Genomic DNA, 25,974 nt, shown 5'->3' on the forward strand with positions numbered 1-25,974 from the left:
ACAGGTCTAAAGGGGATATTAATACATATTTCAATCAGTGATTTTTTTTTTTTTTTTTGCGAGAATTAATTTTAATTAGTGCTATTTGCTTAGCAATCGCTATTATTATAACTCATACTTGGAAAAAATCTCTAACATAAAGTATTACAGTGTAAAACACATGAATGAGTTCTCAAATCACATCTCTGTTGAGGAGAGGTGCGCTAGTGCTTTCTAAGCTGCTGGATTTTCACCTGTCAGACGAGAAAATCCCATAGACTGAAACTGAAGGAGCTACCTACACAACAGGGAACGTTCTCACAACTTTCACTCATGCTTTTTTCAAATGCTAGGACAGAGCATTATTAAAGTAAAGTTTATGCAACATTCTTATAACATTATTAATATTTGATGTAAATCCTCATAATGTTGAGAAAAATATTTCATGACAATTTAATTTTAAATAACGTTGAGAGAACGTTCTGAGATCAACATTCTTCGAACATCCTTGCAATGTTGTTGCTTCTTAAACATCCTCCATGTTGAGTGAAAACTTTATTAAGAATAAAATGAGTATTATAACAAATGTTATATTTGGGGTGAAAATGACGTTTGTAGAATGTTGTAAAATAAATTTTAGTAACCTTTAAATAACATTCTAATAATGAGAAAACTGGACATTTTAACGTTATTAGAGTATTATAATAACATAATTACTGTTATAAGTGTTCATCCTCTGTTTGACTAAGTCTTATTGATTTTTCAGTACATTTCTGCATTATGCACATAAACTGACAGTCATTATCACTGATAAGCTACTAATAAATATTGTAGAAACTTAATTTTCAGTAAAGTGGCTTTGCAGCGATTTGTATCGTAAAAAGCACTTTACAAATACACTTGTAATTGAAAAACTTGAATTAAAAATACATATATTTTATATTTTGGGTGAAAATAATGTTATTGAAATGGAAACCTCCCACCGTTGTGTTTGCATGTGGAAGAACTACTCCAATTTCCTTCATAAAGCATAAAAATGTAGTCAATAAATGTTATTACATTTTATAAATCTCAACAGATCATTAGTTAATGTACGTTCAGAGAGCTGCCATGAAACTTTGATATATTTCCATGCCTAATCACATCTGAACGTACTTGAGCTAATGATCTGTTAAGTATTGTTATAATGTTTGTTAATGACTTCTTAATGAAAGGCAGATCTTTAAGAAGATCATTTGCTTATGCAGAGCCATTCTATGGAAATTTCGTAATTTGGCAAATGCATAAATGAATCCATAAATAAATGTCAGTTTTCATGCCGACTTCAAATAGCTAACCATCAAAACATGCTGATATGAACGCTGCCATTAAACTCCACAGTAGTTCGGCAGAACTGGTGACCATCTGAGGTGCAGAAATGAAAGAACTATCTCTCACCGCTAAACTCACATTGAGTCCAGACTAACTGGAAGTAAATGTCAATCTATGAAATGACTTTAAAATCACTCTGAAATCTCTGCCGCCTCAAAGGTATGACATGAAAACCATTTTATATGAAGAACAGGCGAGCGGATGGCATTACTTAAGCGTGTATCCACACACACACACACACACACACACACACACACGGTCGCTATCTATATTGGAAGTGTAGTGATAAAACTAGTGTTATCCTGTGTTCATATCCACATTCTAGTGTAGCAAACTCCAACATATTAACCTGAATGAAAGTTTCAGCTTTGTCCCAAGATAACATCATTCTCCAGGCAGCCTACAAGATGAGCTGCCAGCACCAAACACACACACACACACACTGAATGAGATAATTTCACAATCACGGCGTGTTTATCAGAAAAACAGGGAGAAAATTCTGTCTGTAAAAGCAGATAACGACCTCAAAAGGCCGAATGCCCCTGTTAAAACAAGAAACGGCCACAGATCTTGACTCTACTCAGATAAGCAGCGTGTGGATTCAATTTATTACGTGGTTTTAGTGCGAGACGCATTCAAAGCTCACTATTGGACTGAACGCATTTTACGCTATTGATTTGCTGCGAGGGGTTTAAAGCGCATTTGATTGACTTAATGAGAAATTGTGGCAGGTTTAATATTGCTGTAAATAAATCCAGCACATACACCCTCCAAGATTAAAGTTAACATTGATTCACAATTCGCCCAATTTACTTTCTTTATACACATTCCTGCTCTTATTCTGCAATTCTTCAGTGAATCTCATTGTAAGGTGAAACATTTAATTTGCTCTGTATGTTCAATGACTTCTCATATTCAGTGTTTTGAATACCTTAGCAATCCAAAAATGTAAATAAGGATTTTTAACAAACACCTGCCACATTTTTTCTCATTAAATGTCGTTTAATGCAAAACTCATCACATTATCATTAAGTATATTGCATGTAACTTATGGAATCCGTGAAAAAATTTTACAAATGCTGTTTGTGTGTAAATGTATGTGTATTCTATATACAGTTTTTTTTTTTTTGTACATATTTATATATAAATTCAACATCAAAACAACACATCCCAGCTGATTTTGAGGAAAAAAAATATCAGTGTCTGACATAAAAAACTGATAAATATACTAATAAATATATTGTGTGTATATATATACATATATATATATAGAGAGAGAGAGAGAGAGAGAGAGAGAGAGAGAGAGAGAGAGAGAGAGAGAGAGGCTACTATAAAAATACTACATAAACACTAATACATATACTATTAGTTTTAAAATTGCACCTTGTAAAGAAAGAGAAAATACTTAAAGAAAAGGGGAATTTTTAAGAAATAGTTCATTAACAACAAATAATTAAATAAGGGAATATATATATATATATATATATATATATATATATATAGTTATATAGTTATATATAGTTATATAGTTATATATAGTAAACATCTGATAAGAACAAAATCCCAATCAATCTTCATAGTATTTGTGACAGGTGCAGATTCACCCAGACACAGAGCCTGACTCAACCTGTGCTGTTTGCTACAACTATAAAGATTATTCTTAGGGACAAAATTCGGCAAAAAAAGTAGTTTTATGGCCAGTCATTTTTCTCAATTCAACCCACAATTGGCAGAAAAAATACAGCAGATTGGCTTTTAATCATAAAAGCATTTTCATTCTCTCTTGCATTGAATAAAGCCAGATTCATATCTCAGTGACTAACACCTTCTCTAATATTTTTCATCAATAGTTTTGCATAATTACTAGCCTATTACAAATATAATATTAAGCGGCAATATGCTGTGCTCCTCTTGTAAATGAGGCTGTTATCTGCTAATTTCTTTCTTTAGGGGCTTGATAGAAACACTCATATTGGTTTTTGTTGCTACAGAATGAAAGCGTAAGGTGCATGCACTGCTTTTGTTTCATAAGCTGATGAATTTGTAAATGAATGGATTTATTCATGGACCCCATCTAAGGCTGAATCAATTGAGAAAATTAAACATGCATGCTCTAGTCTATTCAGAGCGTTATGAACACACTCTTCATCTGTGCATCATATAACTAGCATCTCGCACAACGTGCAAAACATTAAATGTACAATTCATTATAATAGAATTTGGAGTTTGTATGCTACTAGCTAACAGAGTAATCATTAACGTACTAATATAGCTTTTATTAATATCATGAATTAAATTTTGTTGTTTTTGTCATTTTTATTAGGTTTTGTTTATACAAATTTAAGTTTAGTTACGTTAAGTTTTTAAACACTAGTTTTAGTTATTGATAATACAAAAACACTAACAAGCATAAACATATACAGTAGCATTCTTTTAGAATTACATTATTAGCATATTCTTTAACATTTTCTGTTTTCTGTTGATTTAATAATTTAACATTAGTTTTAAGTCAGTTGTTGTGCATTTGATGGCAAGTAAAAGTAACTTTCTTATGGTTTAGGATTAAACCTTACAAAAAGATCTCAATACTTAACTAATGCATTATTAACTAACAACAAAATGCATTTATTTCAGTATTTATAAATCTTTTTAAACATTAATGAATGGAAATACAGCAGCTCAGGTCACCCAGACAAATAATTAAATAAGGGAAAATATATGGATGCAACTTTTAATTTTAATAACGCATTAGTAAATTTCAAAATTAACATCTACGATTTGTTAACGCTTTAGAAGTATTTTTAATAGTTAGTTCATGTTAACTAATGCAGTTAAATAATGAACTAATAGAACCTTACTGTAAAGTACTTTTTAGTTTTAGTCAATGATAAAACCCCTGTCACTAATAAGCATAAAAATACATATTACATAGCATTGACAATGCATTTAAAACTAGGTATTTTGTGATAAAGGCACTCTTTGTTCTCCAATAAAGCCTTAATATTGTCTGCCTTGGAGCCATGGGTCTAAATAGCTTTTTAGTGTTACTCAATCTCTCCTTAGCACTACAGCCAAATGTAACAATGATGAGCATCGATGGGAAATGAAATAAAGAGAAAAACTGCTATATGTAATGCTAATTGATTCAACAGGTGCGCTCATTTGTGTGATTGACAGGCGATCACTATGGCAACAGTACACCGGGATGACAGCCAGAGACTCACAGAATCCCACACAGTACTTAGAGCTGTCACTCACACACACACACACACACACACACAAGTATCGATACATCTGCCAAACACACGGCCATCCAAATGTTCACTAAATGATAGTAAAACAATTCTCTCCAGCATCCGCTTTGCAAATGACTCACTGTCTGTTTACATGTGCACCAGCAGTGTGATTATTGCCAAAAAGAGTGAGGAAATACTCAGATGAAGAGGTTTTAAATGACATGGGCGAACTATCAATTCCGTGTGCATGGTTGTTTTGTATTTCAAAACCCATTTTACAATGTAAAATGTTCATTTGAAATGCAACAGGCCTGTCTGTTGTATTTTCCAGCTTTGAATGCAAAATATTACCCGACCTTCCTCACTTTGTCCAAATGCTCCTAAAAATACCACCATTGGCAGAAACATGCAGCAGATTGGTTTTCAGTCATAACAGAATTTTTAATCTCTCTTGCATTGATTTAACCCGGCTTCATATCTCTGTGACTAACCCCTTCTCTAATAGGTTTCATCAATAGTTATGCATAGTTACAAGCATACTGCAAATATATCAAGTGCCAATATTCCAATAAAAATGCCTCCAATGTGGCGCTTCCTTACATCAATGACACGCTCTTTAAATTATTTTTATTTTTTTCACTTTTATTGCACTTTTTTGTGCAATAGCATGTATTACTATAAAGCTACAAATGGTCTAAATTGTACTTTCATTTTATTTCACTACATTTAAAAATAAATAAATAAATAAAAAACCTTAAGCTGTGCTGAAACTTCTTTACCTAATTAGCTGTTCCAGGTCAATAATGTTGTTTTACAAATTGTATGGCCTTTTAAAAATAGCCTGTAAATATCTTATTATGGTATATGAACACCAAATCTTGGATTCTTTTTTCGATTTTATTTCGATTTTTTCAATTAGCACAGGTTTTTGTATTTCTTTCTGAAACTGAAACTGCTCGTAGGTCTCAATGATGTGAGCTTATGCACCTCACTTCTTCAATGTAGAAAAACATGACATTGCTTGGCAAAAGTCTTTCAGCTTTTAAATATTTTAGTCCAGCAATCCAATATAAACACTTAGCTGTGGCATTTCTTTAGATCCAGATACCTGTGCTATGTATCCGCAGTGTTTAATAACTTGCATAATTGTTAGTCTCATGTATATGTTGTAAAGGAACATTTAGAAAGGAACAAGGAATAAGAATTGGGGTGAATCAATAAATTATGAATAATTTACTGCCATTGTGTGGATAATATGTAATACATAAAAAGTAACAAACAACTTAAAAAAAGAAGCATATGACCTGTGCTAATTGAAAGAAAACGTTGACAAAAAATGAAATAAAAAATTGAATCCAATATTTGGTAATAACATGAGAGATTTATAAATAATTTGAACGCCAGTCATTTTTGACCGGTAACATTACGTTTAACAAACTGGGGGAAAAGTACAAAAAATATCCAAATTATACTTGGTGTGAGCAAAGTCAGTATGTTTTAGTTCAATGTAATAAAAAATAAATAAATAAATAAATAAATTTATCTGGGCCAAATTGACCAGAACACAACATAAGGGGCAACATTTATATTATTAATGATTTTGGAAAAACACTTACATGCTCTAAATTATCACATTTCCATGTCAACATTAATTTTTTCAGTTCTCTAAAGACAATGTAGTGGACTTTATCAAGCTGCATGACATAATTAAACCCTGTTTTGATGGCTGTTAATTATTTTTATTTTGCTTTGTTTACAAAAGCATGTCTAATCAGTTAAGAAAAGAATGACAGGCAATAAACAGGCAAACTTAGTCAAAAGAAAAGCTCTAATTAGTCCAACACCATTTTTTTTTTTTTGCAAAACACAATGCAGTTCCTCTGTTGAATTACAATTCAGTTCCTCTTAGTGTCATTGCATGAGTTATCTACGACCAGCTTCTACTAGCACCATCCACAATATTTACCATTATTTAAAAAAAAAAAGTTAAATAAACATAAGTCGCAGCACACTGCAGAAGAACAAGCAGCCACTGAGGAAGATATTACCGTACCTGAAATCTAATGAGATCCGCTGGAGCTAATGCATTGAAACTGCTAAACTCCCAAGGAAATGTTAAAAAAACAATGCTTCCTTCAGTTTTTACAGGCTGGATCCAAGCTAGGCCCAAACTCATTCAAATTTTGACTTGCATTGCCGAAAGCAGTCAGCCTCTTCCCAATTGGCATGCATTGCAAATCATCCAGCAAAGCCATGTATATTCATGAAAGGGAAACACAAGTCATATCTTGAACCTCGGGGAGACGTTTCAAACCAGTGAAATAATTACACAAAACAACCAGGAGATAGAATGTATATGGTGATTTATGGTTCTGCGGGGGGCAAATCCGTAGTAGAGGAACAATGCGAAGACGCCTATTCATCAAAGCGGTGGCATCCATTTCTTCTAGCCGCTAGGTTTAGCTTTCTGCAGTCTACTCAGTAAAGAGAGCAATTATACTGTCCTCTATACATCAGAGTGGAAGGCCTGTGATTTATAGTCTCACACTGATCTGAAAGCAGGGTGCTCAAACGCCTAACCAATAAAGACATTTCTACTTTAACACATGACATTTTCAATTTACAGAACCGCATTTCTATAGAAACTATCACAATGGCAGGAGTGCAGTACGAGTCTCATAAGACAGGCCATTAAAACTTTCATCTGCCGGTGGTTAGATGTAAATAATGGCTTTCGGACTTTACGCAGGACATATTTTGTATAAAAAAAAAATAAAAATAGACCATAGTGGAATTAAATAACACTTTTATAAAACAAAAACAAAAAAGACAAGAACAAGAAGATGAACAGGGTGGAAATGAAAGCTAAAGCCAAAGCTAGGAAAAAAATATTTTTATTAATTGACATAAATCTGAAATTAAATAAAATATAAATATTAGATGAAAACGTTCTTTACCTTGGCAACTAACTGAAAGAAATGTTTCATGTGTTTAAATCTAAAACTTAAACTAAACTTGTAAAATAAAAACAAAAATAAAAGCTAATTCAATATATTAATACATTTACAGAAACTTACACTTACTTAATTTCAGAAAACATGAATGTGGCACAAAGCAACTAATTGCACAAATTAATCACAAATCCTTTGCTAATATTGACTGATGTGCTGTTTTCCCTCCAAAATGATGTCACTTACTGAAGGATGAGGTCATGAACTCATCAACTCACTCAGGATTTATTCATTTTTTTTAAAAGAGTGGAAAGATACTGAAAACACAGGAAAAACCTATAAACTGAACACTAACTAAAACTATATTCCTAAGAAAACTAAGAATTTAGTAAAGATCTAAGAAAATGTTTTATGTTAGAAAGACACAAATTCAGCCCTACTTTCAAAGCTTAATAACTGATCTGTAAATTTGTGAGTTTAATATTTGACCTGCATATGTTTATGGTACATAATAAAAAATGTACTGCATTAAAGGAAAGGCTCTCCAAGGACGTCCATCTACTGCACATATACACAAACCTAATACTAGATATCAGCGCAGACGGAGTGCATGAGCTCATCCCACATGAACAGCCCCTCAGGATCGCATGTTTGCAGATGCACCAAAAAAAAAAAAAAAAAAAAACACACACATATTAAGAAAAGTATAAAGCAAGAGATTATTAAATAATGCATGAAACCAGAAGAGCGCATCAGACACGCACAAACACATACACGCGTGCTGTGTTTTCCCATTTGGTTCAGATCATCATCTCCTTTCCATTTGAAAGGCTCCGTTTGTCCCGGCTGCCATTTAATGATGCATGAAGGTCTCGGCAAAGCATGCCTTCTCCCCTCTTGAGGATGTCCCTTACCCACCAGATTTCTAATTAAAGCTGGCCTTGATCAGACCTCTCTGCACGATGCCAGACTTTGTGTTTTCAAACCATACTACATAATTGAATGATTACTAGTAGACAAACACTTATTTCTGGAATCGCACGGATGTGAACGGTGAAAGGCTGATGCAGCACAGTGTGATGCCCGGGCTCCAGGCGCTCTTAATGTACTTCACTCTGAAAACAACACCACAAGCTTAAAGCACATCACAAAGCTCAGAGCCGTTTCTAATGTCAAAACCATGATTAATTGTGAAATGAAGAAAGAAGGAATTTGGAGTTTGAAAGTGTTCTTGAGTCATGATACTGAGCAAGTGTTATTTTAGTATCATTTAAATAATATTTATATATAGCCTTTATTTGAATACTTTGTTTGACTTTTATTTTAATTTATTCATATTTTAGTCTATATGTGTAATGTGCTTTTGTCCTTTACATTTTATACATAATTTTTTAATTTAATTTCAGTATTAGTTTTTATTTTATTTACAGTTAATTATTTTAGTGCTTCAACTTAAACTGAGTTTAAACATGAGTCAAATATGGTAAGCCAGTGTTAATTTCGTTTATATATATTATAGTTTTTTATTAATATTTTGAATTAGCTTTTATTTTTACACTTTTTAATTTCTGTTAATATCTGTCGTAATTTTGGTTTCGTACTTTTGTTATTTTAATATATATATATATATATATTACTTTTATATACTAATTATTTTAATTTGATTCTATTTCTGTTTTTATTTTTATTTTATTTACAGCTGGTAATTTTAATGCTTCAACATAAATCTACATAATTTGCTTCACTTTTAGTTTTAGTTGTTGTTTTATGTCTAGTTGGCAGTGTTTTTAATCTAATATTATTTCTTTATTTCAACTTTATTTTAATAAAGAAAAATGTTTTACTAATTTTAGTCTTAGTTAATGATAATAACTCTGTGGTAAGTCTACAATAATGATTTATATCGATTTATAACTGAAAATCATTGTTAAAGTCTTGTCGATTTGATTTTGGGTGGAACTTTCAGGCTTTTGTCCATTGCAGCATCTTAAAATGATCCACATTGTGTGAACTCATGGTTGCAAATATTCATGTGAACATTTCTGAAACTGTGTTTTACCAAACTTACATTTACTTTTATTCATTTATGCAAACTATATTCCAGTAGGAGCTAAATGTTTTAACGTTTAACATGCAGACAAGATAACATGCATTTTCCCATCTGCCAGTATTTTGGTGTTGGAGAGAAACTATATTGGCAAACGTTTTAGCCTTCTTTGGGCTCGACAGCTCCCATAACGGAGCTCTTCAGCTCTGTTTAACAGGAGATCCATGCACTGCATTAGGAGATGGGTGCTGGATCCATCTCAACATAATGTACTTGATCTTAAGATCTCCAGAGTGTGTTTTGTAATGTTATCAGGAAGCCTGGCCAAAGACAAAAAAAATGAAAGGAGTGTGTAGGAGTGAAGGCTGTCACCAGATCTTCCCATGGCAGTCATTATGGGTAATGGGCGGCATTATTTCTCAGGCTGAACCGACCTGTCTGAAGCAAGAGCAGTTCATCTCAAAGTCATAAAAGTCTCTCTCCATGTGCTGTACAATTTCTGATGACATGAGCCTTTTTCACTGGAGAAGAGCAGGATCTGTCAAGCGGAACAGACAGATTACACATTTTCAAGTCAATAAATGATTGAGAGAACCAACAACTGAAATTAAAACCAATTATATTTATTTTCTTATTACACTCTCTTATGCTCACCAAATCTGCATTTATTTGATCAAAAACGCAGTAACTAATAAATAAATTAAATTAAATCTTACAATTCCAAATTATCTGTTTTCTATAAGAATATATTGTAAAAAACAAAAAACAAAAAGTGGCGTTACAATTTACAGTAACAGTTATAATTAATATTTTAACCAATTAAATTCGTTTTTAGTATTATATAAATTTTAGTGTTTTTGCTGTGTTTTTGTAACTTTCATTCTTTTATGTTATTATGTTCATTGTATCCATTCATTTTTAGTTTTAGTTTACTACAGTTACCCTGGTGACTTCAGCTCTATAGCCCATTTTCCTCATAGAATAACTTTTTTTGCTTTAAAATATTAGAAAAGCTCTGTAAGCATATGCAGTGTTTTGAAGCTCTGTGTTATTACTGTATTGTGTCAAGCTCCGAGCTTCTGTCCGCGCGGCTCGATGTCTGATCTGCCCTCGTGGATCAAACGGTTATCTCAGGACGTTATCCAAGCAGACCCACGAATGGCTTTCTAACTGCAGTAATCTTCTCCTGTGCTTTCATTCCTCTGAGCTTCACAGATTCTGAGCGCAAATCATTTTGGATTGTATTATTGAAACTACAGAACGGAGATCACAACCTTGATTTGACTTCCTCTTCCTATCTCTATGTAAAACACATCATGCATCATCTGAACCAAAACAGCAATTTTTGTAAAGTGTGTGAAGAGAGCATTCAACACGGCCCGTAGCCTTGAGAACTGACTCACACACACACACACACCGCTCTTTACACTCAGATCTGCCAGCCAAATTATTTCCTGCTCAAATACGTCTGTTCAGAACAAACTCCCCTGTTATTGATGAACAAACAGCAGACCAACTCATGAATTTAAAGAATGAATGAAATTCCTCCTTCATTCCTATTTTCAACAAGAATTTCCATTATATTTTAATACATTTTCACAATGTTCCTGTCATTACTGGATAAGGATTTCGATCAAGTTTTGATACAATACTACAGAGTAGGCAGATATTAACGAGTGTTATTTTAATATCATTGAAATACTATGTCAAAAATATCAGTCTTTTTATATTATTATAAAAGTGTCTATATAGATTGTATTTTTTATTTATTTATTTTCAGTTTAGGTTTTATTTAGTACATCAAGTTCAACTATTTTTGAATTAAGAAATGTTGCCTTGTCAACCAGCTAAAAAAAAAAAAAAACACGTTTCAGTTAACATTTATTTTACTTCAATGAATTAAAGTTTTTTTTGTCTGTTTGTTTGTTTTAAAATAGTTTTAGTTTTGTTTGTATTTTTATTCTGTGGTGAAAAAACAGAAATTTGACATGTAAGAACAGAATTCAAAGGTCAAAAAAAGGTCAGCATTGCGAGATATTAACTCGGATATATAAACTCAACACAATTCCCCAAAGTCTTAAATGTGACATATAAATTCGGAATTGAAAGAAAAAAGTATGAATTGACAAATTTTGCATTTACCTTTTTTTTGCATAAAAAAAAAATTATCTGAGAAAAATCATGTGTTAAAAGCATGTGAATGTTAATTATAAAATGAACACTGCCTCTATAACAAATCCCCACTGTATGGAATAATGTAACATTAATGCACATTTTATGAGCTTGTTTGGCTTCCCTGATTTGCTGCAATCTATCAAAACTTTTCATTCAGCATAATGTAGCTGCACTCATTTAATCGTCTGATTTATTCTTTTTTTTCTTGCCTGGTGCTCACAAAGCCCAAATTAGTTCAGTCCCTGAAGCTGGAATATGTAAATGATGATTGTATGCTAATGTTTTTATGTCAATCAGACTGTTGCATGTAAAGTGCAAGCAGTAGGCCTTTGTTTTAAGTGAGATTGCTGATGCTGTTTTATGTTATCATGTTATCATATTGGCACAGCACTGGTCTCGTTATCATGCTGAAGGGCAGCAGGACTCCGAGAAGCTCCGCCAGGAGCACCAATGAATGGAAAACTATGTATTAGACTCTGAAAAAAACATAATGGCACACAAGGGCACTGCTGTATCCATCTGATGGTATATGCCACACATCTAGGAATTCATTTCTTTGCTACTTCTGGTAAATTTTCATGTGATTTTTTTGGGGAGACTGGAGAGTAATAATACATAATAAATAAATATATACACATTTATGTATTATTTAGGCAACATTTTTAGAAAGATATTTGAAAAGACCAAAACTAGAAAAGGTAAAGTGTATAATACTAATGAAACTATTTTTCTTATCCCATTGGCTAACAATTTTCTTTGTTTTATGCATAATATAACAAAATGTACACTGTAAAAAAAAATACAGTTTAGCTTAAATATACTGGCAGATGTAAAATAAATACACCTGAGAAAACCTGCAAATACTACAGTTTAAAACACCCACACACACACAAAAATAGATAGATCTAATACAAATAAAGTGCATAGCTTCAAGCACAAATGAAAAAAAATAATAAAAAATAAAAACACCATGGTACTAAAATAATGCAATAAACATTAATTAAACAACATAATGTTGAAACCATGATATACATATAAAAACTATTAGAAAAAAAAAAAAATAAATAAAATAATTATTGAATGTGAAATTTCAAACAGGGAATTCTGCAAGAGTCAGTTTACATTTCTATGTAAAGAAATATATATATATATATATATATATATATATATATATATATATATATATATATATATATACATATATATGTATATATATATATATATATATGTATATATATATATATGTATATATATATATATATATATATATATATATATACATATATATGTATATATATATATATATATATATATATATATATATATATATATATATATATATATATATATATATATATATATATGTATATATATATATATATATATATATATATATATATATGTATATATATATATATATATATATATATATATGGACATATAATTATAATATCATCAAAAAGTAAATTTATTTCACTAATTCCATTCAAAAAGTGAAACTTGTATATTATTATTTATTCATTACAGACAGACTGATATATTTCACATGTTTATTTGTTTTCATTTTGAGGTTTATAACTGACAACTAAGGAAAATCCCAAATTCAGTATCTCAGAAAATTTGAATATTGTGAAAAGGTTCAATATTGAAGACACCTGGTTCCACACTCTAATCAACTGATTAACTCAAAACACCTGCAATGTCTTTAAATGGTCTCTCAGTCTAGTTCTGTAGGCTACACAATCATGGGAAAGACTGCTGACTTGATAGTTGTCCAAAACACGACCATTGACACCTTGCACAAGGAGGGCAAGACACAAAAGGTCATTGCAAAAGAGGCTGGCTGTTCACAGAGCTCTGTGTCCAAGCACATTAATAGAGAGGCGAAGGGAAGGAAAAGATGTGGTAGAAAAAACGTGTACAAGCAATAGGGATAACTGCACTCTGGAGAGGATTGTGAAACAAAACCCATTCAAAAATGTGGGGGAGATTCACAAAGAGTGGACTGCAGCTGGAGTCAGTGCTTCAAGAATCACTACACACAGACGTATACAAGACATGGGTTTCAACTTCGCATTCCTTGTGTCAAACCACACTTGAAAAACAGACAGCGTCATAAGTGTCTAAAGACAAAAAGGACTGGACTGCTGCTGAGTGGTCCAAAGTTATGTTCCCTGATGAAAGTAAATTTAACATTTCCTTTGGATATCAGGGTCCCAGAGTCTTCAGGCAAAAGGAGACCCAACTAAGTATTGAGTGCTGTACATGCTCGTAATTTTCATTTTTATACTTTTTAGTTGGCCAAGATCTCTAAAAATCCTTTCTTTGTATTGGTCTTAATTTATATTCTAATTTTCTGAGATACTGAATTTGGGATTTTCCTTAGTTGTCAGTTATAATCATCAAAATTAAACGAAATAAACATTTGAAATATATCAGTTTGTGTGTAATGAATTAATATAATATACAAGTTTCACTTTTTGAATAGAATTAATGAAATAAAATCAATATTCTAATTATATGACCAGCACCTGTATATAACGGACCTTTCTGTTAACCAATTAACACAGTTCTACTGTAGCATTATTAGTCTTTCTACAGTTAAAATTACAGCTGGTTTACGAAAGCTAGAGCGGGCAGAACGTACAATTGGATATCTTTGAGACTAGAGCAAGAGCGCATCGCCTTGAGTAGGTTATATACTAAAGATTCCAAAAAAGAAATCCAACCAATCTCTGAAAATATAAATTAGTCAGGTACACAGGAGCATCTGAACACAAATTGGGCCATATGTTTACCTAAGGGTTTTGTCATGCAACACCAATTACTTATGAGCACCTGGCAACCCGCATCATTTCTGAGTAGGTCATATGAGGGTGAGCTATATTATACAAGAATCTTCAAAGTGGATTCACTATATGAACGAAACATAAACTGATGCCGGCATACTGCTGCTGTTTATTATTGGATGATTTTATTTAGTTTGTTTCCTCTGGCTGCCACAAGTACTTAACAATAGCTGTAGGTAAATACCCCCTCTATTTATTATTTTAAATTAACACTTATTCAGCAAGGACACATTAAAACAAAAACATTCAGAATGATTGGTATTTCATATTTATTTTATTTTAAATAAATTAAAACATTAACCAATGTTCTATTTTCATTTAAATTTATCAAAGAAGAAACATAACGCTGTTGTCACAAAATTAGAACCATTTTTATAATTGATAATACAAATAAAATCAGCATATTAGAATGATTTCTGAAGGATCATGTGACACTGAAGAAAATTCAGATTTTCAGTTACATTTTACGATGCATTCAAGTAGACTTTTTTTTTAAATCTTTTTATAAAAAATTCAGCATGGGTGAGCAGAAGTGACAACATTAAAAATGTATAGACACAAAACTTTAGTATATTTTTAGTATATACCTAATAATAATAATAATAATAATAATAATGATAAATCAACATCATAATCATCGTGGAAAAATAAACAGAATGTACCAATAGGAATATACAACAATTTTAAAAAAGGCATCAAGATTCATTGTCACGACCACATTGACAGACAGTTGTCTGATTATTCCAACAACTTTTACAGATAAAGTACAAATCACAGCACAGAACATCAGACTTCTGAGATCAGCCGCAAATCACACACAGTGCTCTGTGTAGGTGTACATATTGGATTTTACATGAAGAGAAGTGAAAATTGGGAAGCAAAATGGAGCAGCATGATGCAAAACTGTGCCTAAAGCATGCCAGAATAGCAGCAATAACTTTATTGTTATTGCAAACAGAGGAATGGCCTCGTCTTTCTCGACACACAAAGGGTGAATTCACTCCAAAGTCGCAGCACTTTATTTCAGTGCATAAACTTACCACATATAATCTGGTTTACCAAAGTACTGTCTACAGAGGTACAGTGCAGCACGATGTGTATTTAAACTGGGAACCTGAAACCTATGGTTCAAACTGGTGTATTTCAATTATAGAATTAATGACTCTAAATGGATTATTTTTAGTGGTATACAAAGCAACCAGTGTAGACAGATTACCAAACAAAGGACTTATGATTTGGTTCTTTGGTTCATTATTCAATCAAAAACTAAAAACCAGTGAAAAACATATAGGCTAACCAAATCAAAGATACTTTTGATTCAGCTCTTTTTAATGAATCAAAACATCTGTAAGAAATTAGTGTCATTCGATTCCAAAGGTAAGGAATGTTATAATTCGGTTCTTCATCAAACACATACAGCGGTCTTGTGAGAGAATTCTCTAACGAGTCAGTTCTTTTGAGTGATTCAAAGCATACGGTGCAAACAGAAAAGGATGATTCCTGAACAAACGTAGGATTTTACTGAATCAAAACATAACAAAACCAGTGTGATGCAATTTCCAGATGAAAGATTCTTATGATTCAGTTCTTTTTAATGATTCAAAAACATATGGCACAATCAGTGTAGTCCGATTCCTGAACAACAGTCTCTTATGAATCGATTATTTTTAGAGATTCAAAGCATATAGTGCAACCAGCATAGGTTGATATTCCCAAGCAAATGTCTCCTATTTTTACAGAATCAAAACATAACAAACCAGAGTCATTAATATTTTTTCGTGAATACAAAACACAGTGCAACCAGTGTAGTCTGATACCAGAATGCTCTTATGAATCTTTTTTGCGCTTAATTTCAGTGTTTTAAAGCATATAGCACAATCAGCATTAGCTAGTTTCCAAAATAGTTTCCAAAACTGACTCAATTGAATTAAATTTGACTAGATGGTTATTTCTACCAAATCCAAACATGCAGTAACAAACCAGTATTGTCCAGTTCCCAAATTAAAGAATCTTATGATTTGGTTCTTTTTAGTGATTGCAGAAAACCAGTGACATCCAATTTCCAAATTAAGGATTCTTATGATTCAGTTCTTTTTAGTGAATCAAAAACACAGGAAACCAGTGTGGTCCAATTCCTGAATGAAAGTCTCTTATGAATTGATTCAAAGCTAAGATTGCAACCATCAAAGACCGATTCCCCAACAAATGACTCTTATGAATCAGTTAGTTTTACTGAATCAAAACATACAACAAAAACATATCATTCAATTCTCAACTGAAAGATTCTGATAATTTGTTTTTGTTTTTAGTGGATGAGAAATATACCATTCAACCAGTGTAATCTAGTCCAGAATAAAAGTCTCTTATAAATCCATCAGTGCAATATTGAAAATAAGATGATTATTTTAGTGAATCAAACACGCAATGCTCAACTAACTGTGGAACTGTGTATTTGAAATAGTTTAATTGGTTTATGATCCAAAATTGCACTTTTTATTTTCATGACAGCAGTATATCCTCTCATGATGATCAAAAGATGCATAATATAAAACAACCTAACCTGGGTGCTAAAACACCGTTGACGCTATCATTGGCCAAAATCCATTCAGAGAGCTCTTTTTTCCATTGCATTTCATCGTTCACCTCCTCCTGAACCCTCCTATGTTCTGCTAGGCAAACGCTTGCAGTCTTCCGCGCTGTGAGATTTATACGCAAAAGACAACGAATACATTAAAAGCATGCAGGAGAGGAGCTTCCGTCCATTCGGCTGAGCTCAACTGAAGGTAAACGGGCCTGAAGCCTCAGTCGGCACAGAGCTTTCCAGGACATATTGCTGCTGCACGCTAGGTGTGAGAGTAAATAAATCATTAAACACGTCGAAAACAATGACAGTCATCTTAGGAAGGAAAGGCATTGGGAGGGAACACAGCTGTAGGTGAGGTATGGTGGAGGAAAGATCAAGCAGTAGGCATTGTGTGAACATAACTTCAGTGAGTCCAGCCACTTTAAGCCTATGGCGAGCAGCACTGTAGTACCATTAGCCTCCGTAGATAAAGTGCTTTGGACAAAGAGCACCTGAAAGGCTCTGAAATTGTGCAAGCTGAGCCACAGACAATAAAACGGAGTTTCCTGCAATGCTGCTAAATCTACAGGCAAAAGAAATCAGTTTCACCAGAGTGAGTGTGCAGTATGGTTATGAAAAAAAAAAAAACACGTCATTATATAAACATGTTAGAGAGGTTGCCAGTCAGGATGCTTGAAAAAAACAAAACAAAAAAAAAACATTGTTTTAATAGCACACGTTCTCACAAAATGCTATTGTGATTATTATTGGTGGACATATTCAACAGTTGATTCTCAAATGTATTATATTAGATGAACATGAATGGATTAATCTATCAATTGTAATATTATACCTGTAATACAATGTATAGCCTGTATTGATATATGAATTTTTAATAATATATTAATTTTTTATATTAAAAATATATTTGTCTAAATGGTAACCCTTTGTCTCCAAAACACCACGCCAATTAATAATAATAAACTATTTATAGAATTTATACAAATTTTCTTCAGCAAGGAGAGGAGATGCTAATGATAATAATAAAGAGCCACAGCTTTAGCTCAGTACGGTAGAAACACAGACCACTTGTTTTTATTAGAACTGAATGCATCAATATTTCTGCTAGTCATAATAATAATGATAATAATGTTTAAGGATTTCATCCAACCAGGGTTATTATAGTAAATCAAACCTAAAATAAACCTTTACTGAAAAAAAACTTACATTTGAGCTAGTTGCCAAGGCTTCATGTAATTGATGTAATAAAATAACTATAAGCAAAAATGATAAAAATATTTACAATTTAGACATATATATATATATATATATATATATAAAAAAAAAAAAAAATCCTAAATGAAAACAGAAAATATAAAACTGACGACAAAGTCAAAATTAATTTATAATCGTATTATATGAGTGTTATTTCAGTTTAGTATTTAGCATTTTATTAATATTTTGCATAATATATTTGTTTTTATGTTTATATTTTCCCACTTTCATTTTAATTTAGGTAAAGTATGAATAATACTGAGACTCACACATGACATGCAAGAAAAATAAATAACGCACACGATTTATTAATTCATTCAATCGATGGACTAAAACATCCACATGATTACGATTTCGTTCTCTCGATTTATAAATCGTGTGCACAATTAAGCAAATCGAGGGAACAAAATAGTAAATCGTACACACTATTTAGCCTACTATTTTTTTCCTGCATGCCATGTAAGTTGCTCCATAGAATAATAAGCTTCTCATTATGCAGTATTAAAAAAAAGAAAAGTCTAAAGTCTGACATGACGGTGGTGGTATATAGCTACTGCCATACATCCCAGCTAAAGCTGCAGTCATCAACCAGGCTGTATTTAGTCATTATTTCAAACTTTTTTTGATAGTTTGCCTATTTTATGACAAGCTTGTATGATTCAACATATGCAGTGTTTGCTTATTTGCATTTTGAGCTAGGGAAAGAGTGGCAGATTTAATTGGACAGTGACTTGAAACTGTATTTTTTGGGAAGCCCCATCTGTCACTATTGTGTTTTAATTAGAGACAGTGTGAGTGTGATTTGGGACTCAGATTCTCAAGTTGTGTTCGTGTCAGCATCTCCACCTTTCATACCTTGCAAAAAATAATGATATGTGATCAACTAAACTCTTGAGTTTGACAAATTGTCCTCAGTTAATGACGGTCTTGTCAAAGCCATTCTGCTCTCATGAAAGTGTCTATAAATAGTATGCCAAATAAAAACTACAACTTTTTTGAGTACTATTTATATGCATTTTCATGAGACCGGGCACTCAAAGCATTTTCAGAACTGGGACAATGGTTCAAATTTTTTGGCCAGTGTCATTTCCCAATCCTTTTCATATTTAAAGAAAAATATTGCTTGCGGTTTTAGTTTTAGTATCATCAGTATAACACACACACACACACACACACACACACACACATATATATATATATATATGTGACCCTGGGCCACAAAACTTCAGGATCGGATATTTGGCCGAGATACAACTATTTGAAAATCTGGAATCTGAGGGGGCACAAAATTCTGAGAAAATCGCCTTTGAATTTGTCCAGATGAATTTTTAGCAATGCATATTAGGATAAATAAATAAATAAATAAATAAATAAAAATAATAATAATAATAATAATAATAAAACAATCATTTTGCCCCATATCATGTTTTTTTGACCATTATAAAAAAAATATACCCCAGCAACTTAAGACTGGTTTTGTGGTCCAGGGTCACATATATATGCAATGCACACACACACACACACACACACACACAGACACTTTCTTAGGTCATACCGCCCACCCATAACTCATACGGAGTCTGAGGCAAATGCTTCATTATGGCAAATTTTCTCCCTAAGATTGCACAGAAACCTGAAGGGCTGATAATATGAGCTATCTGTGCACTGAGAGTGGCATATTAATTATTATATATATATATATATATATATATATAAAAATCACTTACACTTCTCTGCAGAAAGAGCCCTTGGAATACACCTGCTTCAGAAAAACATCTCACCTCTGCTTTTTAATTTATCATTCACGTCACTGATGAACGCTTGACAGAGAGAGAGAGAGCTTTAGGTGATCTAAAGATAAGAGCCATCTGATCCGTTGGGATGTAGTGGCAACAAATTAAACAAAGGAAATCAAAAACACACAAAAACGCTTATGCACAAAGGCAGATTACAATAAATCAATGTTGCTGCACTATTTCAGGCACCTTAATGCCATGTAAGCCAGTTTTAATGAACAAAAAAGAGAGCCAACCTTTCACAAATGAAAACACAGCTGCATCCATATCCAATATCACAGGTGTTATTTGTAGATTGATTACAGCGTGAATCCTCTCTATAAACATTAGCTCACTGGAGGCCTGCCTATCGCTTTCGTTCCAGCTAGGCCCAAGATTTGTCATTATAATTGCAATTTCTACAATAAAGGAAAAGATCCATTTCAAATCAGGAGATGGTGTCTTCTTAAAATATGCCCGAGAGCTCTCACATAGTTTTTCAAACATAATTATAGCTTGGAAGTCCAGATCGCCTGTGGAAGTCAACCAAGGTGAGACTGACTCCTTTCCCACCGTTTAAAAAAATACAAGAAATCGCATGTGACAAAAAAGGAGCTACAAAACTCCATCTAAGTATTTTAATAAGTCAAAGCTCTGGGGAGAATGAAGCATGACAGGAATTGATTGGGCCGATGTCTGGGACACGCTGTGATAAGAATATATATATGTACACAGTGGCACTGCAGAATGCAGATTATTCTACAAGACAAACAATAACATCTCAATCAGAGAGAAACGGATATATGAGCAGACAGAAGTGTGCAGATGTTGTGGAAAATAGTGTCATCCATTCTTGGATATGTAACTGCCATAAGAGACGTAAACCAGATGGAGACTGTTTCTTAATAGTTCTGGTTCATTTCATTCAATCTGTAATTGCAATGGTCAAACATAATAAATTCATGAAAATAAGAGTTTTATGACGATAGCTTAAGTCTACACACAAACAAAACATGCATAAATTCTACAATAACTGCTAAAAAAAAAAAGCAAAACACACTTAACCAAACAAATAAACCCATGTGGCCCTAGCATACACCCGGCGCAATGCAGCACAAGTGTTTTTGCTAGTTTCAGCCCGACACAGTTCTCATTTTCCCATCCTGCGGCCACGTTGTTTTTAAATAGCTAATTAATTTGCACCCATTTGTTGCATTTGCTCAGGGGCTGGTCTAAAAAAAAAAAAAAAAAAGAGGCGTGTTCAGGCGCATTGTTGTTGCGTTGCTATTTTGAGGAACTGAAAATAGACTGCGCCATAGACAAACTCAAACCTGGTCTGAAATCAATAGCGCAATATATGTATATATTTATGTTCAGCGTATGGAGTAACGCATTACAAAAGTAATGCATTACAGTAACATATTACTTTTTGCTGTAACAAAGTGTAAGGCATTACTAAATCACTTTTCAGTAATATTTTACTCGGTACATGTTCAGCAACGCTTGCGTTACAACACATTTTTTGAAAATAAAAAATAAATAAAAACCAGCAAGACTGCAAACACTAACGAATCAAAAAAATGCATCAAATAAGTTATATTTCCTGCTCGTGGTCAGTTAATAGCTGCGTGTGGTGTCCACCTCTGAAAGTCTACATTTGTTTAGCGATTTGGTGGAACTTTGTATTGTGTGACATAGTCCACTGAAGGTTTAACTGGAGTGACACGAGGATACTGGCATGACCTCTGTGCTCGAGGTCCGAGGTTATTAGCTCCGTCCAGCTCGCTGTTAGCCCGGCTCGTACTGGACATTGAAACTGGAATAGTGGCTAATGGGTGAAGATGGCAGGAGACTGTGCATACGCGAGATGGACGTATGCGCATCTTGTCATTTTACAACTGAATGGCATTAGAGTTTACATACATAATGTACAGACATAAGTCCTGTTGTGTCTAATATGAATACACCCAAGCAATTCATAGTAGAGCGGTGCAAAAAATCGATTGCGATTTTCATGCGCATCTCGTCAGTAAAGGCGCTCCTGAGATTATATACTATGTATATAAAATTACATCTCCAGCATGTGCGTTTAGATCAGGGTTGCCAGGTTTGCCAAAACTACCCCCATCGTGTTTCGTTCCGGGCGATAAAATACAAGTTTTTTGGAGGGGTTCCCTCTGTAAACTTCGCATTTTAGGGGCTAAATATCACGCTTTTGGGATTGGAGTCGCTGCGACCCGCAGACATGAAAAACAACAGCAGACTTGGCAACACTGGTTGTCCTTTACTACACAGAACCGTAGTTGACTGACGATCTACACAAAATCGCTTTTTAAAATTTTCACGATTTTGAAATCGATTTTGTGTAGATCGTCAGTTCCAACCAGTGTTGCAAAGTCTGCGGTTGTTTTTCTTGTCTGTGGGTCGAAGCTACCCCAATCCCAATAGCATGATATTTAGCTCCTAAAATGCGAAGTTTACCAAGGCAACACCGCAGAAAAACGTGTATTTTATACCCCAGATCACAAGTTGTATCGGATAACCCCCTCGAAACGCGATTGGGCTAGTTTTAGACTAGTTTTGAGAAGCAACTGGCCAGGCTTTGTTGTGAAAACCTGGCAACCCTGATGTGAACGCACGTGCTGGAAGCAAGCTATGCTAATCACAGGAGCGCGTTTACTAAAGAGAGGCGCATGAAAATCGCATTTGACTTTTTGCACAGCCATAATTCACAGATATTGCCAGATAATCACTTTAACTGTTCCATACTTGTATCATTTGTGATTCTGGCTGTCATCCTTTCTTGCATTGTCTTGAGCCTTCACTTGGCCAATTATAAGCTATACTGTAGGTTAGTAGGCTAGCACTTTTTTCCAAACGCCCATTTTACGTTGTGGTAATTAACCCCCTGGAATTTAGAGAAGGCCATTGTGGCTAGGCTGGATAGCCCAAAGTCATTATTCTACACCATATCTGTACTGGATGTAAAATACTCTGCAGAACATTTTTACATTTCAGAATGTTAAGTTCTACTTCTGTAGTTATTTTGGTGAAAGTAACTCAAAAGTAGGATAATACAGGAGTCATGTAGTAACACATTAAAATTCAGAGACAGTAATATTGTAAAGTAAGGAATTACTTTTAAATGACAGTAACAAGTAATCTATAATGCATTACAGTTTGGAAGTATCTTGCACAACACTGTTTATGTTATTTAAAGAGCGTGTTAAGAGAAAATGCGCCTCTGGGCGGGTCCACAATGCGCGTTCACTTTGCTTAATACACACATGGATGTGCAGCAGCACACAAACATGCCAAATATTACAAATTATGGGATTACAGTAAAAAATAATAATATTGTGTAGGCTACATAATTATAAAAATGTCATACATGTCATAATGGAAAGTCATTGCATGTATCAGAACTAGCCTACCTATTTCTCATGCATGAGCAGATCTGTTTGCTCTCTGGAGACGCGTTCAGTCTGTGCTACTTAAAATTTAAATAGAGAACCCACCATGGCGCGAGCGCAACTCGCTCTTAAAGGGAATGGGAGATGAGGCTCTGATTGGTTTATTGCATGTTATTCCCAAAACACACCCATTACTCATTAAGAATATAGGGACAACTCTTTTAGACCATGCGCCCGGGAGTGGTGAACATTTTTCACGTCCTTATACTAGCAAAAGTAGATTCAGAAAACGCCCTTAGTAAACCTGTGCAGTGCACTTTAGACGATGCGCTTAGATCGTTAAAATAGGGCCCATGGGTCGATGACTATAAATGTCAACTAAGGCCTACTATTAAATAAAGAAAGAAAGAAATATCAACTAAAACTTACTGACTGTAAATGTCAGCTGAAGGCCACTGTTAAATAAATAAATGAATAAGTATATAAGTTACAGTTTTCAAAATAAATGAAGTTTACTGATTATTAAAGAAATAAATTAAGAAATAAATCGACACTACATATACTACATATGCAAATAAATAAATGTCATCTAAGGCCTGGTTCACACGGGACGATTTTAAAATTGTCGGCCGATTTTCCAAACCTGAGAGACCCCACACATGGCGATAAAAAATCACGGGTCTAACAGTTTTGGTCGTTCAGTGTGTGGTGTGCAGCCACACGGCAATATCAACACATCACACACGAACCGATTTGACTCCCGAGCATTCCCAGGTAAGACGGGAAATCTCGCAAAATCCCTCGAGATCAAACGTGACTTCAGAGTAAACAATCATGGCGGACGAAGAGGATGCAGTGGCCGTAGTTTGTGCTTTGTTTTTAACAAAAAAAAAAACATAAGAAAAACAAAGGCGATGGTCAAAGAGGTGGAGACAACGCGAGCATGGACTATACTTGCTACATCATGATATGGAGGAAAGTTGTTGTTTTATCTCATAGAAATGTTATTACGTACTACACAGATTAATCGTTGAAATAAACGTTCATATATTCGTTTCCATGTACTCTGGTGGACTGCAGTTGTGGATGTAATTATGCCCATCGACTTTATTTGTATTTGTTATATTATATACGCCAGCTGTTTTGATTTTGTTTCCCGGTACTTACTTCCTCACCGCCTCGTCACCTCGCTTTCTGATTGGCTACACGCCACAGTCCACAGGTTGCGTGATTGTTTGCTTTCAGGGGACACCACACACGAGAAGAAATCGGGCCAAATAAATCCAACATGTTGGATATCCCCGATTTTAAAATCGGAGCGGCCCCGACGTTCTTCCGAGCAGAGGAGAGCGGTCTTAACACACCACACATGGCAGGAATATTTGATCAGATTATTTTACGATAATAGGAGCATCCTAAGATTGTCGGAAGGGGTGAATCGGGGCTAAAATCGGCCTAATTATTCTGCCGTGTGAACCAGCCTTAAGGCCTACAAATAAATAAATAAATAAATGTGCACAAAAGAACAAACACACATTTGTAGATGACTCTACAAGACAAACAACCACATCTCAAACAGAGAGGGGACAGAAGTGTGCAGATGTTGTGGAAAATGAGTGTCATTCATTCATCTTGGATATGTAATTGCCATAAGAGACGTAAGCCAGATGGAAACGGAAATCTCATCTGTAATTGCAATGGTCAGACAGACAGCGCTTCAGTCAGGCCAAGGATGTGCCTTGGATTGGAGGAAGAGAAAGACAGGGCAAGTGTGGAGGAATGTAATTATTGATCGTCCACCTCTGTGGTTTAATCACAGAACTGAACACTTTCCAGACTGATAGAAGTGCAGTGATCTACAAGTGACATGCTCTGCTTCTAATCAACAAAACTTCCCATGTGTTGCATGTCCACACAAAATCCAATGGCTTTATTACCACTGTCAATGTGTGTAAATTGACTGCTATTAATTGTATTCATTGTTCATTTTATATTTTATTGATTAAGAAATATATTTAAACTGCATTGTATACATTTACTGTAATATAGTTATGTAATGAATTGTATTTTATACATTATATTGTATAAAATACAAACAAAACAAACAAACAAAAATAAATATGGTTAACATAAACCTGCTATTTAATGAATAATAATAGTAATAATAATATAATCATAATAATAAAATTATTTACTAGTATTAACTAAAGCCTATTTACTAATGATCATGTACAAAAGCCTACTAACTTTAATAAATAAATCAACAAAATAAAATATCTAATAAAAAAAGTGAAAGCCTTTTAACCATTTACTGATGACTGACTGAATGAATGAATGAAT

General features: G+C 33.6%; 1 protein-coding gene across 4 annotated transcripts in view; it reads right to left on the minus strand.

Annotated features, from left to right (window-relative positions):
- LOC127964516 (beta-1,3-galactosyltransferase 1-like) overlaps positions 1-25,974 on the minus strand; it is a 140,184-nt gene that overhangs the window by 7,581 nt on the left and 106,629 nt on the right. The gene's annotated exons all lie outside the window — the stretch shown is intronic.

This window comes from Carassius gibelio, chromosome B9 (assembly GCF_023724105.1).
Source record: "Carassius gibelio isolate Cgi1373 ecotype wild population from Czech Republic chromosome B9, carGib1.2-hapl.c, whole genome shotgun sequence".
Lineage (NCBI taxonomy): Eukaryota > Metazoa > Chordata > Actinopteri > Cypriniformes > Cyprinidae > Carassius > Carassius gibelio.